Source organism: Oculina patagonica, chromosome 2 (genome assembly GCF_052425735.1).
Source record: "Oculina patagonica isolate OP01 chromosome 2, crgOcupat, whole genome shotgun sequence".
Lineage (NCBI taxonomy): Eukaryota > Metazoa > Cnidaria > Anthozoa > Scleractinia > Oculinidae > Oculina > Oculina patagonica.
The window spans coordinates 31,090,407-31,105,148 of record NC_135759.1 but is presented as its reverse complement, the minus strand read 5'-3'; the positions used below and the strand labels follow the sequence as shown (position 1 = coordinate 31,105,148).

At 39.5% G+C, this 14,742-nt stretch overlaps 1 pseudogene across 1 annotated transcript; it reads right to left on the bottom strand.

Moving 5' to 3' along the window:
* Positions 1–493: 493 nt before the first annotated feature.
* On the bottom strand, positions 494–12,976 carry LOC144644102 (NACHT domain- and WD repeat-containing protein 1-like; annotated as a pseudogene). Its single transcript, XR_013569039.1, has 15 exons — positions 12,584–12,976; positions 11,438–11,566; positions 10,579–10,817; positions 10,191–10,276; positions 9,868–9,984; positions 9,023–9,360; positions 8,507–8,688; positions 7,938–8,246; positions 7,331–7,555; positions 6,886–7,098; positions 6,256–6,499; positions 4,765–5,784; positions 3,204–4,452; positions 2,588–2,748; positions 494–2,022 (listed from the first exon to the last, which is right to left on the bottom strand). The product of XR_013569039.1 is annotated as an NACHT domain- and WD repeat-containing protein 1-like (transcript).
* Between the last annotated feature and the right edge of the window lie 1,766 nt (positions 12,977–14,742).

Sequence of the window (14,742 nt, the reverse complement as noted above, 5' to 3'; positions counted from 1 at the left end):
AACAGGAGTCTTCAAGAAAGCCATGTTTAATAAATAATATGTCATCTGACTTGAACAACCTTTCTAATTCACCTCACAATAATCTCTGGGTCCAGATGTAAATATACCATTTTGCGCAAGAGCTTAATCTTTGCTTTGTCTCGTCGTTAATGTATGTCCAACGCGTCTGTCTGAAATAACACCTCCAGGGCGGCGGATGCAAACCATTATGGCAAGATTGGGTTTCGAGGGTATAGGCAAAGACCTGCCAGACATCGTTTGTTAAACATTGTAAGAAAAAAAAATAATAATAGTACATCCTGTTATAAAACATTTTAAAAAGCCCAAACTGTTCAACATACTGTTCAAAGAACTATTCTTTTTGGTGCAAATAGGCTGGAATATTCATGACTAATAATCCACCATTTAAACGTTTTAAAGATTCTTTTGTTTTGTATGCTCAGAAAATGAGCAAATGGTTTTGGCGGAAAACAACATGATAACACCACTCATCAACCATATGGTTTTCTGTATTAACTATTTGAAAGGAACAACTGTGGAAAAACACTGAAAGTTAAGTTTTGTTTTTAATAAATATTGAGTCTTCGTTAGTTAAAAATACTTGACTCTCTTAAATAATTTCCAGACTAATTTTCAATTATTATAAAACATTATCTTACCATTTTAAATATATTTCGTAATTTTTACACTGTACAAGGGTCGATTTAAGCGGTAAGGTTTTTGTTTACAACTGTTATAAGCGACATGCTTAAGACAAGTGTGTCCCAATGACAGTCATCCTTGCTTCTCCGAACAGATGTTTTACAAACAAAACCATAGTTGAGTGCCCCTGCATTGACACACATATGCCTATGCCAAGACAATCGTGAACTAGCTGTAAGTTCAGGGAGATCAATTTAGATGACAAAATTAACGTCGTAAGCATGTCGCATATATTTACAACTATTCATCTTTCTATAGCAAAAAAGATATCGACGTAAGTGTGAATCAAGTTATATATAACAAACTTTTTGAAAAATTGTCATCGACAGCCGAATAGTTTTCCTAAAGAAAAACTACTTTAGTTGTCGAAACCGAAGTCTTTTTCTAGTCTGTGAGGCAGTGGTATAGAACTAAGCCATCATCAATTTCAGCGCAAAAACATGCCCTCTAACATGCGCAGCTATCGTTAGTTACCAAGGTCTTGCACAAAAATTTTGTTACCGGTGACTCTGGGCCCTAATGTATGGAGAAGCTTTATCCAGAAGTTGTCGACTCATTTTAGTTGCCGAATAGTAGTCTACAACTACCTCTCTAGTCTTTCGAGGTAATTACATGTAAACATGCTAGAATAGAAATTTTGTATTGATTTTGTGACTTATCTATAAAGCGGACTTGGCACCCTTTAATTGCCACATGGTTAAAATATGCCTCTGTACATTGTGACCTTAAGATGAAAAAATTACGTCTCAAGAAGTTTAAAGTCTCCTAAATCTACAACAAAGCTGCAAGCAAATCGATCCAAGTTACTAAATTGCAGTTTCTCTCTGTTTGTTTCTGTAACAAGAACAAAAGGAACTACTTCTGTTATTTCTAGAGCTACAAGATGGCCATCACCAGAGAGGTTCATCGACGATACCTTTGCGTCAGGAGTAAACACTGTCAACAAAGTTATTCTATTTCTGCTCATTCTCCAAAAGCGGATCGAGCGATCCTTCGAGTCTAAGCCCCCTGCAGTCGTCATAGCAACTGCTCCATCGTCGGTGATGTATATCCGATGGACTGCTCCAAGATGTGCATGCGTAAGTCTGTGTGAGCAGGTTCCTCTCTCGATGTCGTAGAGTCCCATGGTGCCGTCAAACAAGCCCAGAATTAGGGTGCGTGTTTCAGAGATTATGGCCGATGAATGAACGTGGTGCTCCGTTTCGGAAATAAAAATACGTTTCCCTGTGTTCAGGTCATACACGACTACGCGGTAGAGCTTCATGCTAACATCGAAGACGATGTCTGACAGATGGTTTCCATCTTTGGCCAACTGCATTTCTACAAAAGCAAGAAAGTAGTTTAACAGTGAAAAAGGCAAAAGGAAGCCTTCTTTTAGTTATAATACAGGTTGGATACCGGGCTTGTTCTAAATGGGTGAAGAAACGTGTTGTTCTCGGACTGAGTAGAGAGATTTCAACACAAACATAGGTTATATAAATAAACACAGTTCCGACCTCTTCAAGCCGTCTTGTCAATTATGTTTTGAAGACTTGTTTATCGGTTTTGAATAGAAAGCTTGAAGAAGTCTTTTTAGTTCTGTCGCGCGTGGATTGCCATTTAGAGGGTGGAGGCTGTAAGGATTCAACCACGAATGGGATCTCATTTTAACTTGTGTGGTCACAGCCTTTTTACAAGTTTTAGCCTGGTTTAATTAGGAAAGTTTGCCTCAGAGACTACCTGGTGACAACGGAATATTAGGGACAATAATAAGTATTGTGTTCTCAACAAAAAGCTAGCAGATGTTATTATCCCAAAAATGAACCATGAGCAGCTCGTTTGGCAATCAATTTTAATCGTCTTCCGTCTCATCCTTTCATGATTATTGGGACAAAATGACACTCACCGCAAAAATCTGCCTGTGCCTCCTCTATATTAATTTCCCGGATGCACTTCTTCTGATTCAAATCCCACTGGGAGTAAAAGTACCGAGATTTGGCCTCGTTCTCGTCGTTTATTACACTGTGCCCACAAACACAGATTTCGCCTTTTGGAGAATGCACAAGCCTGCAACATATATCATATACCAAGGTGGAGTGTAAGATATTTATTTTGTACATTAATCATGATAACATCATTTCTTATTACTGGTATGCTACATATAGTACTAGAGATATGTGTTCTTTGTTCTGAGTTTTTTTTTTTTTTCCTCTCCTTTAATAATTTTCGCTCCTCGGCTCCACGGGATTTTGAGCACGCTTACGTATACTGAATTTGATTGCGCAGCTCTGCTAGCTATGTTAAAATTCATTTTGAACCCGGGGAACATTTTTGTTTTTGGTCCTATGTTTTTGTTTTTGTCTGTCGCGGGGGAAGAGAAGGGGATGATTTGCCGACGTTCACATGAAGCCTAAACAGAAGCAGGTCTAGGAAATGGAGTTGGTTAATGATCTGTGCTATAAGGGTGTAATCAGTACTATAAAGGCATATCTTTCAAAACTAAAGTAAGCATTTTTACTCACCTTCGAATGTGTTCACATTGCAGCTGGGCTATTCTTTTACCACTGCTAATGTCGAACACGCTCAGAGACCGCTGGTCACAAGATATCGCAATCACTTGAACTTGCTTGTAAACAAAACAGCTGTTCGTTAGCCCTGCTTGGTACACGTCTCCATCAAATTGACGAATTCTCTGCCTCTGGTTTAAGTCATACAGGTGCAGTTTCCCAGATGACGCAATGATGACGTCGCTGTCATTTACAAATACCATTTGAGGCTGTATTCCATTCACGAACTGGATGAAATGTCCGGCTTTAAGATCTACCAGACGTACTCCATTTTTCTCCCAGCAGATGGCGTGGTACCCATGCAGGTCGACGATTTCCAGCTCAGCTTCCTCTTCACTCTCTTCACTCGGTGACGTGACATTCCTTTCTAAATCCCAGAGACGGACAATTTTGTCACGCGATGCGGTGATAACGTGATTTGAGTCTATAAATTCCATTAAGTGAATGGTGCTTGGGTACGTCAACATACGTTCTATGACGTCACCTGACTTCAAGTCAAACACTTTCACTTCCGCTCGGAAAACGTTAGCATTGGACAAAAACCTGGAATTCCCCAATGTCAAGGCTTTTGATTTGTCCGACGACAATGCATAGCATCGCACCTTATCAGACAAGTCAGCAAGCTTGCGAACAAGAATCTTCTTTGTAATATCCCAAAGTTCCAGTGTGAAAAACTTGGTCTGTACTGCTGATCCCTTTCTCAGATCCGACGCTCCTTCACTCAGTACTAAAAGCAGCATGTTAGGCTCTGTGACGCCAATGAAATGCACCATGTTGTTCGGATTGACCTTCAACTTCTCAACAACCTCTCCAGTGTCTAAATGTGCAGCTCTAATCCAACCGCTTGGTGAGGTTACAGAGGACAGATTGTCTCTGCCCGAGTAAAGGACGCTGTGTTCCTCAAGAGGACACACGAACAACGACGTCGACATGGCACAGGGCTTTTGTAACTTGCTGTCATAAATTTCTTGAATGAGACGCCCTGTCTGCAGGTTATATAGCTTGACATTTTGGTTGATGATCGTTGCAAGAAAAACTGTGTTCTTCTTTTCGAACACACAGATCGGTGCGATTGTTACTTTGTGCTCCTCAACGGAAAACACCCGCTGTCCATTACAAAGTCTCCATGCCGATATGGAACCAGTTTGTGACGTCACAACTGTTGAATTGTCAGGGGATATCACCACAAACCAGACATCGTCACCTAAAAAACCAACAAATTAAAATAAACGGAAAATGTTGGCAAGTATGTTTTCTTTGCGCCCGTCCTAGTTGGCTAGGCGTGAGTTCAGTTTTGGGCCGGGGCAAACCAGTCCTTCGTGTTTGGTAAACGTTAAATTTCATTTCTCAGGGGTCTTTAAAATATTAACAAAAACTGCTTGTAGTAAGCGTTCTGCAAGCAAAATTCATCTTAGAGAGCTACGTTCCGGGAGGTAGTGAAAGTTCTAAAGGGGACCATAGATTGTTCAGACTAACTAAAGTTTTAGAAATAATAATATTAGAGCCTATCTCTTACCTACTCCTTCCAAGGTTCGTACCAATCGTCCTGAATTGACATCCCAAATTGTGCAAGTTGTGTCAGTAGAGGCACTTGCAATAAGCTTTCCATCTGCACTGGCACTGAGAGCAGACGATGGCTTCTGGTGTCCTGACATCGAGTGTACCAGTGGCCCACCAGGTGACGTTAAACACACGGAACTTGGCAACAAGCAAGGCTGTCAAGACTTCTGAGCCTGGTGCAACAAAAGCCTGATATGATCAGAGTCCGGAGCTTGAATGCGCCCGAGTAGCTGAGAGGATAACTGGGCAGGATGCTGAAGGAGAGCAAAGGTTGACAGTTGAATAGTTTCTTTAACAAGTTGGATGTCCTCATCGACGATTTTGTGTAGAGCAAAATCAAAATCATCCATAAGATCTCGGAGAGAGGACGACTGTAAGCATGATAGAAGAAATGTGAAGTTACACAGGACCTCTCTTTTCAGTGTGTCTGTGTCATTACACAGAACCAAATGGTAGGGTAGTTCGTTTATCTTGCGGTAATTGAAATTCTTTTTCTTTTTGCTCCCTTCGAATGTCCAGGGCTGATTGGACACAAAGCGATCAGCTTCCAATTGCTCTCCCTTGGTTGTCTTGTATGGCTTCTTTCTTCCATTAGCCCACACACCCAGAAAATAATTGCTTAATGCCTGATGAGTAAATGTTCTTTCGTCTTCTGACAACAAGTATCGGGCTCTTGCGGCTTCAATAAACTGTCGGTGATACCATGTAATGACACTCGCACCGTCTGCTCCTCGGTCTACCAGGTAGCCTGCCAAGTCACCCCTTACTCGGACCCAGAGCAATGGAGGGATACGTCTGATAGGTGGTGTCCAGTACTGATACACGTCATCCAACACGTGATCGTCGCATGACAACAAATCCTCTATTTCAGTACCAGTCAGGCCACTCTTTGCGGCGGTTATGTAAGCAAGAGCATGTCTTACCAAAACTCTTCCATGTTGAAGCTCGACCCTCTCAAACAACGCATTTACAGCACCTGAAAGATATCGAAGAAGGCGCATATTAAAGTTTACCTCTATCTCTGCTTAGAAAAATTACTGAAATTCGTTAAGGCCCTTGTTACTTCTCAACTCTTTAAATAGGGGCTTCGAGATTTGAAAATGAATTGATACAAAGAGATGCCTTTTAATAGACAAAAGGGTTATGTTTAACATGCTTCATCAATAAAATCACCTTTTTGCCAATGTTTATTATTTGGGGCTAAGGGGTGTAAGTACTGGGATTGTATATTTTTCCATAATGATCCGACTGCCATAGAATCTATCAGCATGTTTCGTTGCTACTAGATTTGGTCTTGTTTACTATATTTTAGTTATATTGGTGTCTTTGCTTTTTTAAAAGTGGAAAGATTCTTCACCATGAAGGAAAAATAGTAACTGATAAATACCCTGGATTTGATCACTTGTTTGTACAGATTTATGTGCTGAACGCATTTATTATTACATACCTCGGACGGTGTCTTGAAGTACGGTCTCGCTGGGAAGTGAGTATGACTTCCATCTTATGGCTTCATCATACGCTACTCTGATAAAGATTGGAAGAGAACACTTTTGAAGCGCGTCGCTCACAATAGCTTCCTGCGATGGCGAGAGCGTTCTTCCAGCAATACTCAGCCAGTTACTTAGAATTTGAAATGCGTCATCTTCTGGCAACTTGGGGACTTCCACAAAGTTTTCTTCAGAAAATAGTGACTACAGAAGAAGACAAAAAATGTGAGGTTTATAAGTTATATCGTTAGAAATCAGTCAAACCTAGTATAAAAGTTTGAATATGGCAATGTGTTTCTTTTTCAACCGGGAATGTCAGTCGTTTCCATGTTTCTCAACCAAATCATTTCAGTTCTTTTGTTCCTTCTGTCCTTCATATCATAACTAAAAGTAATTTTTTCCTCCAAGGCCATAACTTCCGCGAAATCAAACAATGCGGTACCAAGAGAATTCCTAACTTGGGTTGCTGGTTGTTCTTTTAACTATTTTACAAGGTTTAATTTGAAATTTTCGTTCAAGCTAGAACGTGGGCATGCTCGGAAGTAAAAGGTTGCCCCTTCCCTTCTATATGCGAAAACGTCTTTACGAACCTGCAAAATTGGAAAGCACTCGTACTCGCCATCGGGTAAAGTGGAAACAACAAGTTTGACGTGGGTAGGGAGAGAGGTAGGCAGCCACGCAAGTTGCCTGGCGTTATCTTCAGGACCAAACTGATCAAGAGAATCAAGAAAAATAAACAGCGGCTCTTCTGCACTGGCGAACTGAAGGCAAGTGATGAAATCTTCTTGAAGCTCCTTCATGTCCTATAAAATAGAAAACAGACTGACTTTGACGCAACAAGACCAACTTTCGCCTTGCGATCAGCAATGACTGAAATGATCACTACTAAACATGACAAACATGTTTTAACCTTTCCTGACAATTAAATCTGCACCCAACCATTGCTGCTTGGGGAAACGAAGGCTTTGGGAAGGATCACATAACATGGGCCAACACTTAATTAACCTTTTTACCTGAGCTACACTATATACAAACCTGTCTAACTTTGGAAGAATCACGACCATAGATGGCGCAGATTTGTTGACAGACACTGTGAAGTAGCAGACGAATCTGCGATGAATTCGGAGTGGTTCCAATATATCGGATGAGGATGTTTGGTTGGCTGGAACATTGACACGATTCTTTGGCCACCATGGACATCACTGAAGTCTTGCCACAGCCTGACTGTCCGTGAATTACAAGAGGATAGGGCGTATCATCCTGTCAAGGGAATAGTCCAACACTTAAAAATGAAAAAGACTTTTACAGCAAAACAGTTTCAATGTCTGGAAATGTTTCTTCGATTTACTGCGCGGGAAATACACGTTTCGCACGCAAAAACATTTTTGAAATACTACAAAATTCAAGTGTTGTTTGCTTTCGAAAACATACGCGTCCCAGAATAGGAAAACAAGGAGGCTCTACTTTAGATTTCAGCAACTTTGTGTTCATTCCTTAGTTTTTTTATGACATTTTGTATGTTTTTTTGATACAGGTTTGACGCTGGTTAAGGACCTACTGGCGTTTGAAGATGTTACAATGCAACAACCTTTTATTCAGTTCTCCTCTTGTTATTTGGTTAAGACAAAAGAGATTTATTTACCTGAATATAAGCTTTGCATCGGCCGAGAATTTCCTTTCGTCCGTAGAACGTGTTACACTTGGTTTGACAAAACAGCAAGTGCTGAACAACTTCCTCATACAGCGGATCGCTTACATCAACTTTGATTCTATTGTGTATGGCGTTCGTGATTTTTTCCTTCATTAAAAGCTCAACTTCAGTACACAAGGCATCTATATACTCTGCATGCTCGGACACGTTGGAAGGGGATATTCCTTCTGAGTTCCATTCAACCTCAAATTTCCTGATGTTTGAACTAGGTACGGCCTCAGTAACGACTTCTTTCAGTTGCTGTATAAGAAAAACGAAAAAGTGCAATCAAATCTTTGATCGGGTTTTCTTTCACATCTAAAGAAATCTTCGTCTTTAGAACTATCCTTAGCAAGGTGTAAAAGATGAACTTTCATATCGTCGCTGCAATAAACGTCTCAAGAAGAACCATTGAATTCGAATATCTTAGTTCTTTCATCAAAATCCGTAACTTTCCATGTGCTTTTAGGTATGTCCTCATTCATATTTCTTAAGCTTTTTTAAAGTTGTGACTACGGTACCTGTAAAAGTTCTTGTGCATCAGTGTCAACCTCTTTTGTCTCGCCATAAACATCAATGAAGTACTGCGCGTTTTCATTTTGTAAATGTTTCTCAAGATCCCGGATATTTCTGCTGATCCACAAACATTGCTCCTCTGGATTTGGTTCGCACAGGACACCATGGCGGATCTCACTCTCCGTCACTAAACAGTTAAACACAGGGGATAGGACTTTAGCCGAACAAACTAAGTTATTGTATAATAACATTGGAAGGTTATCCATTAGTAAAGGAACTGATCCTTTCTCTTAACATGAATAGCCAAGCTAGCTAACACGACAAGTAATTGAGCGAAAGGAAAATTTCTTTCTCACTTTCGTTTCGTCCAACTTGGTCTGTAATCACAATTGTGATTAAACCAGTTAGACTCAAATTGGTGTCTTATAACTGGCCCCAATTTTTTTCTCGGAAAGTGGTGCCTAACTTAGTAAATTTCAAAATGGCAATTGCTTTCTGATTTCAAACGTAGAGTCTGTTACCTGACATGAAATACTTGTGCAGCTGTTCTCCACATTGATTTCCAAGACGTTTTCTAGCTTCACGTCTGAGGATGTTCTGAATCCGAGCAAAAACTTGGTTCCATTGTTTCAGTGCAAGCTTCCTTTGTTCGGCATCACGAGATAGGTTGTTAGGTATGTGAGAGCTGATTGGCTGCAAGACATAGGTTGGTGGTACGACGTTCACATCACATTTAAACCATGTCTCCAGTACTTCTTTCTCGCTCCTGGTCTGTCATGTTATTGAGAAGTTCTTCAAATTCAGCGGAAGGTATTTTAGATGGAAGCGGACGAAAACCATACTTTTGGCCCAAAAAGGTCTGATAAAGACAACACGCAAGCATTAGGTATTCAAGGACTAATGGGAGCAAAAAAAGCGTCAGCCGCATTACGATAAGTTAAAAAAGTTAGGTATAAACAAATATAACTAGGTAATTAATCACTTTTCTTAAAGGGCTACATGAACGACCATCACATTCAGGGAGAGTACGAGGACTTCTAGCCCTTTCTGTTTCACGAGGCTAGGCGCTGGCCTGTTAAGCCAGCACTACAAGCAAGCTACACATGACTGCTTGTTTCAAATAAAGAACATTTAAATGACCAAACGGAGTGCAATGTCTGATGCAAACGTGCTATCTGCATACAATCATGGGTATCCTATAGTTATGGAAGTTATTAATTGGGTCGAAAGCATAAAAAAACCTGTCAGAACTTCTAGATTTCACGAGACGTTCCTCACCAAGAATCGATGAGACTATCTAAAGCAGCACAGAAGAGCGCAACGTAACTGACGGCCGCCGATAAAGAACAAAATTTAATATATTTACCACAAAATTAGGTCCAGTAGAAAGGTCCTGACAGGCTTTTAGTTCCTTTAAACACAGTTCTAGTGTAGAATGATCATCCGTAGACTCGTCACGCACTCCCCAACGCATGTCAACCACCTAAATACAATAAAGTTGAACTTACTGATAAGCTGTAACTGAAGATACTGAACAAAAAAGTAACAATAACCAAGCCCAAAAGCAAAAATATTAAGAGCCTATATATTTCGTCGAATCTACTAATTAACGATTTGACTAAGATACCGCACCTGTGTCAAAAACACGATGAATGCAATGGGTGGAATAACAATAATAATGTAGCCAACCTGAAACTCGTAGCCTTTCTCCTGTGCAAACTCCTTTAGTTTTGGGTAGATTCTTTCCATCAAGGCATTCCTCTCAGCCGCCATGTCTAATGATACAAACCACAACAAAGTTTCGGTAAAATGATTTGGTCAATACCTGGTCACCTCTAGGAAGGTAGGTTGCCTAAGGTAACTTAAGATTAAAGGGGATTTTCTGCAACCAGTCCCTGATCTTCCCCAAGGTCTTTGGATAAATCAGCTGAAGGTGGATTAAAGAGTATGGGAAACTCAATGCTGGATTACTGTGCATAAAAACCCACTTACCAGAAAGTTGCTTTCGTACTTCTTAAGTTAATACTTAATAAAACTAAGTAGATAAACCACTAAAAGAACTGAGTAAAGAATTCACCTGTGAATGTAGAGCTGGTGAATATGCGAATGATCTTAGCTTTTGCGGTCAAACGTTGTTCCAAGTCTCCACGCATGACTCTCCGATATCGTGCCGAGAGTTCAGGAAACTGGTGTAAAGTGCTCCTTGTAGCAGCTGAGGAAACCCTGGAGCCTGATGAGGGACTTTCATCAAATATAACAGAGCCTGGTGACAAGGTCGACCTCTCATTTCCTCTGCTGTCAGAATCGAAGGACGCCCTGTAGAAAATAGATTAACCGTACGGACAATTAGTACAAGTATCGCGTTCCCGAATCGAGTCGTCCGGGCAAGTATCGTTCGGAGTTTGCAGTGATTAACCACACACTCCAACGTTGTAACTTCACTGATTTATTGCTTGATTACAATCATCGAAGCATGCGGTGAGAACTTAAAATTACAGAAATGTGCGTTACGCGATGAAACAGCTAAAATCAAAGGAAAAGGAATACCAAACAAAATGAATAGTAAAAGGAAACTAAGACGAAACTTACGTCATAATTCCTAACTCCATTTGAGAAAAACTATAAAAGATATCTCCACTAAATAATCTCCACTTAATAACAAATATCTCCGTACTAACAAAATGTATCTCCGTACTATCTCCGAGCTATCTCCGTTCTGACTGCGTGCGATTATGTTACGTTTACAAATTGTGAAAGACTAGTGAAAAATCAAAACAAAACAAATAATAAAAATAAACAAGCGTAACGCAATGTCAATGACCGCGACAACAAGGGTTCACAAAATTGAGTGATCGAAAACACTGTAATTAAAGCTGTATAAAAAGAGAAAAACGGTTCACTTTTTAAGCCCCGGGCTTTAACAAGGAAAGACTAACCTTGTTAACACAACAGGTGCATTTTCATGTTTAATCTGCTTCAGCGACTTTGTACACACTGCACCCATCTGGAGGACTCTTTATGTGAGGCAGAACATACTTTCTTCTTGTGCTAAAGGTTTCTAAACACTGAGAAGAAGGGTAAACTGTTAAACTTTAAACTTCACTTTAAAAAAGTACAAAAAAGGATATCGGGATCATCTTATTCAGAAGAAGATAAAACGTTGTGTTTGGAGCCCACACTATGTACATCGGATAGGACATGTAAGCCCGATAACTTTCAAACCAATGACAAATCAAACTCTCTTTCAAATGAGAGAGAGTTGTTGTACTTGTCGAACTTTCCTCCTACTTTCTGATGTCATTCAGGTCTCGTTACTGACGTCACTGTATTTATACGGTATTGTCTTACAGTGTTGTAGTAGTATTTAATAATTGATACAAATTAACGGTCTGTAAAGAGTAGAAACTGAGGAGGTTGAACTTGTAAACGTTCCGCATAAATATTGAATGTCATCCTATTATTTTCCTGTCCATTCATATACTCAGAGCACTCTAACGGTGGAAGATATTTTACGCGAGTAAATAAAATAGAGGAAATGTATGACATGTATCATGTATGGACGACTGGCTTTGCGGAAAAAAGTTGAATATGGTTCAACATTTCTCGCGGACGCAAGCCACCCATACATTTTCTGTCCTATTGTTTATGATTTATGCGACAGTGGAAATCTGTGCAAACGGGAATTATTTTGATTGGCTTTATACGACGACATACAATATGTAAACCCGTACCCACTTCACTGCGGCTACAAGTTGACAGGAACGAGAGAGCTGATCAGATTATTATGCATCCAAACGATACGGGTGGTTGGAGCTACACTGCTCGCCGTCATAATCCGTGTACGTGTTTGCGTTCATGTGCTTAGAAAATCAGAGTATTGTCGACATTGAATATTTTGCAGGTGTACCAATGGAATCTTGACCGGCCACCGATGCCAATGGTTCTAGTGAACGAGCGGTTATTCAGCTTATAATGTGTCTATCAAATAGTAAAGCTAAATGTAAATACACATAAACCACTAACTAGAGGCAATTAGACGTGACACTAAATGAATAATCTAATTTTCACGAGCAAACTCTTACCACAAGGCGCCACCATTTGTCCAAAGGAGCTCACATCTTTACTTGTTCCGTCCTTCCGCCTGTACTACATTTCACATGCGTGATACACAGTAATCCATTGCTTTGAGTCCTTTGAGACACATGCAATTCGGGCGCCTGCGTTATGCAAATGTTTGTGAGATTACTTTGAACACAAGACTTGTTGCTTGGCAATATCAAGTGTTAATCACGAACACTGAAGGTATTTTGACGCAAGACGCCTGGGGAGCTGAATTCATTATATCAAGAGAATTAAAACTTTGTAGGATGGCGAAAACAACCAGCTCTCTGACACCTTTTATAGGTTTAGTACGGTGGAAGTGCTGATTTCAGTTAACGTACAGCGAAATTGGCAGACACACCCAACACACTTCTGCATCACGGTTACCCGTTGAAAAAGTATTTAATACTTTGTCAAATACCATAGATTATTTTTTGATGTAAGCAGGTGAAAAACATTTGTATTTCAATAGGATAGCAGCGATAGTACTGAAATTCAGAGAACAGACAATATTTAATACTACTGGACTGTTTTAGGTTTTGCAAAAACTCTTTCGCGCACATTTCATTTTGCTGGAGTTTAGTGCAGTTTTGTAGTACGGTTATAGTAGCTACCATCTTTAATTTTACGTATTTACGTCAGCCTCTTTCTTAGTAAGTTCTCTAAAAAACTGTGGGCTCAGTCTTTTGGTTGAACGTCTGGGATTGCGAACGAAAAACTGGGTCCAATAATACGTCTGTTAGATACCCTGGTTTTGTTGATATATTTTCAAATGCTTTATGCAGTCACCAACCCGAACAAGTTGTAACATCACAATTTAACAACCAGCTAATACTAGGTTCAAAACTTTTAATTGCTAACAATTTCACCCTAGATAACAACAAGAGATCAGAACGAAATTGTCGAAAGAAACAGTTAATAAACGTAGTAAACTTACTGTAGAATACATGTATTGCAAAACTCTCCGAGCCATTTCACGATTTTCTGTCTTCGTCCACCTCTCCACTTTCCTGCTCGAGTATATTCATTTAAGTGTTTGCTTGTGCTCTTTGCTAGTAAAACTGCGTTCATCTTTCCGAAAAACCTTCTAACTCAAATGGTTGATCAGATGGCCGTAAAGCCGTACGCAAGTACAGCTAAAAGTTAGCTACACAATGAATATAATGGCCTGCCGTACACCCTGCAGCCTCACATAGTATGTAAATTTATTGCAAGTTCAACTCGTGTAAACAACCGAACGTTCAGTAACAATTCGAATTTTGACACACGGGTGACATGGGTACAATTAAATTGCTAGAAATAAGCTTTCATTCCCTCGCTCAGAGCATAGTGCTAATTTCAAGAGGAGCGACTAGAAAAATTGACACAAGACAGGGAAGGAACGATGAGATTTGCAACGGTAAAGTAATAATAAGGAATTATTCATGGACAAAATAGAATTATTAGGCTGAACAGCCAACTTTGGACAGCCATATATACATGGAATCCCTATTTCTCGAACCTGAAATGGAAACGAAAATTGGTTCGAGAAATCAGGAGAGAAACTGCAGTGTTTGACTCGTGAAGCAGGTCCAAGGGAAACGGGATTTGATTCAAACGGGAGTCAGAAGGCGGAAGGTCTTTCCGTATCGACTACACGCCTCTGGAATACTATACCCAGCATCATAAGGAACAAGCCTTGTTTAGTAAGTTTTAACAAGGCTACGTTTGAATTTTTTAAAGATACATACAAACATTTAGGTCATTTACTTTTAAGTTAATTCTTTTATATCAATTTCGTCATTTTAGAGTAATTTTTACCTTGTTTTTATATTATAGCGTATTTTTAACTAATTTTGTAATTTTAGATTGTTAGATTTTTAGCATTATTTTTAGTTCTTGATTTTATTTTATATTAGAGGGCCACTGGTTTGTCAGTTTTTTACTGTTATGTGTTCACCCTCTATAAATAAAGTTGATTATTATTATTATTATTATTATTATTATTATTATTATTATTATTATTATTATTCGAGTTATCGAGTGTTCAAGAAATCGGCATTGTATTGTATTTAAAATATTCCTCGAGGGCGCTGGATGTAGAGATGGTATACGATTTGCTTAGCCCCTAGTTGGCTATCTACCATCTCATATCCAACAA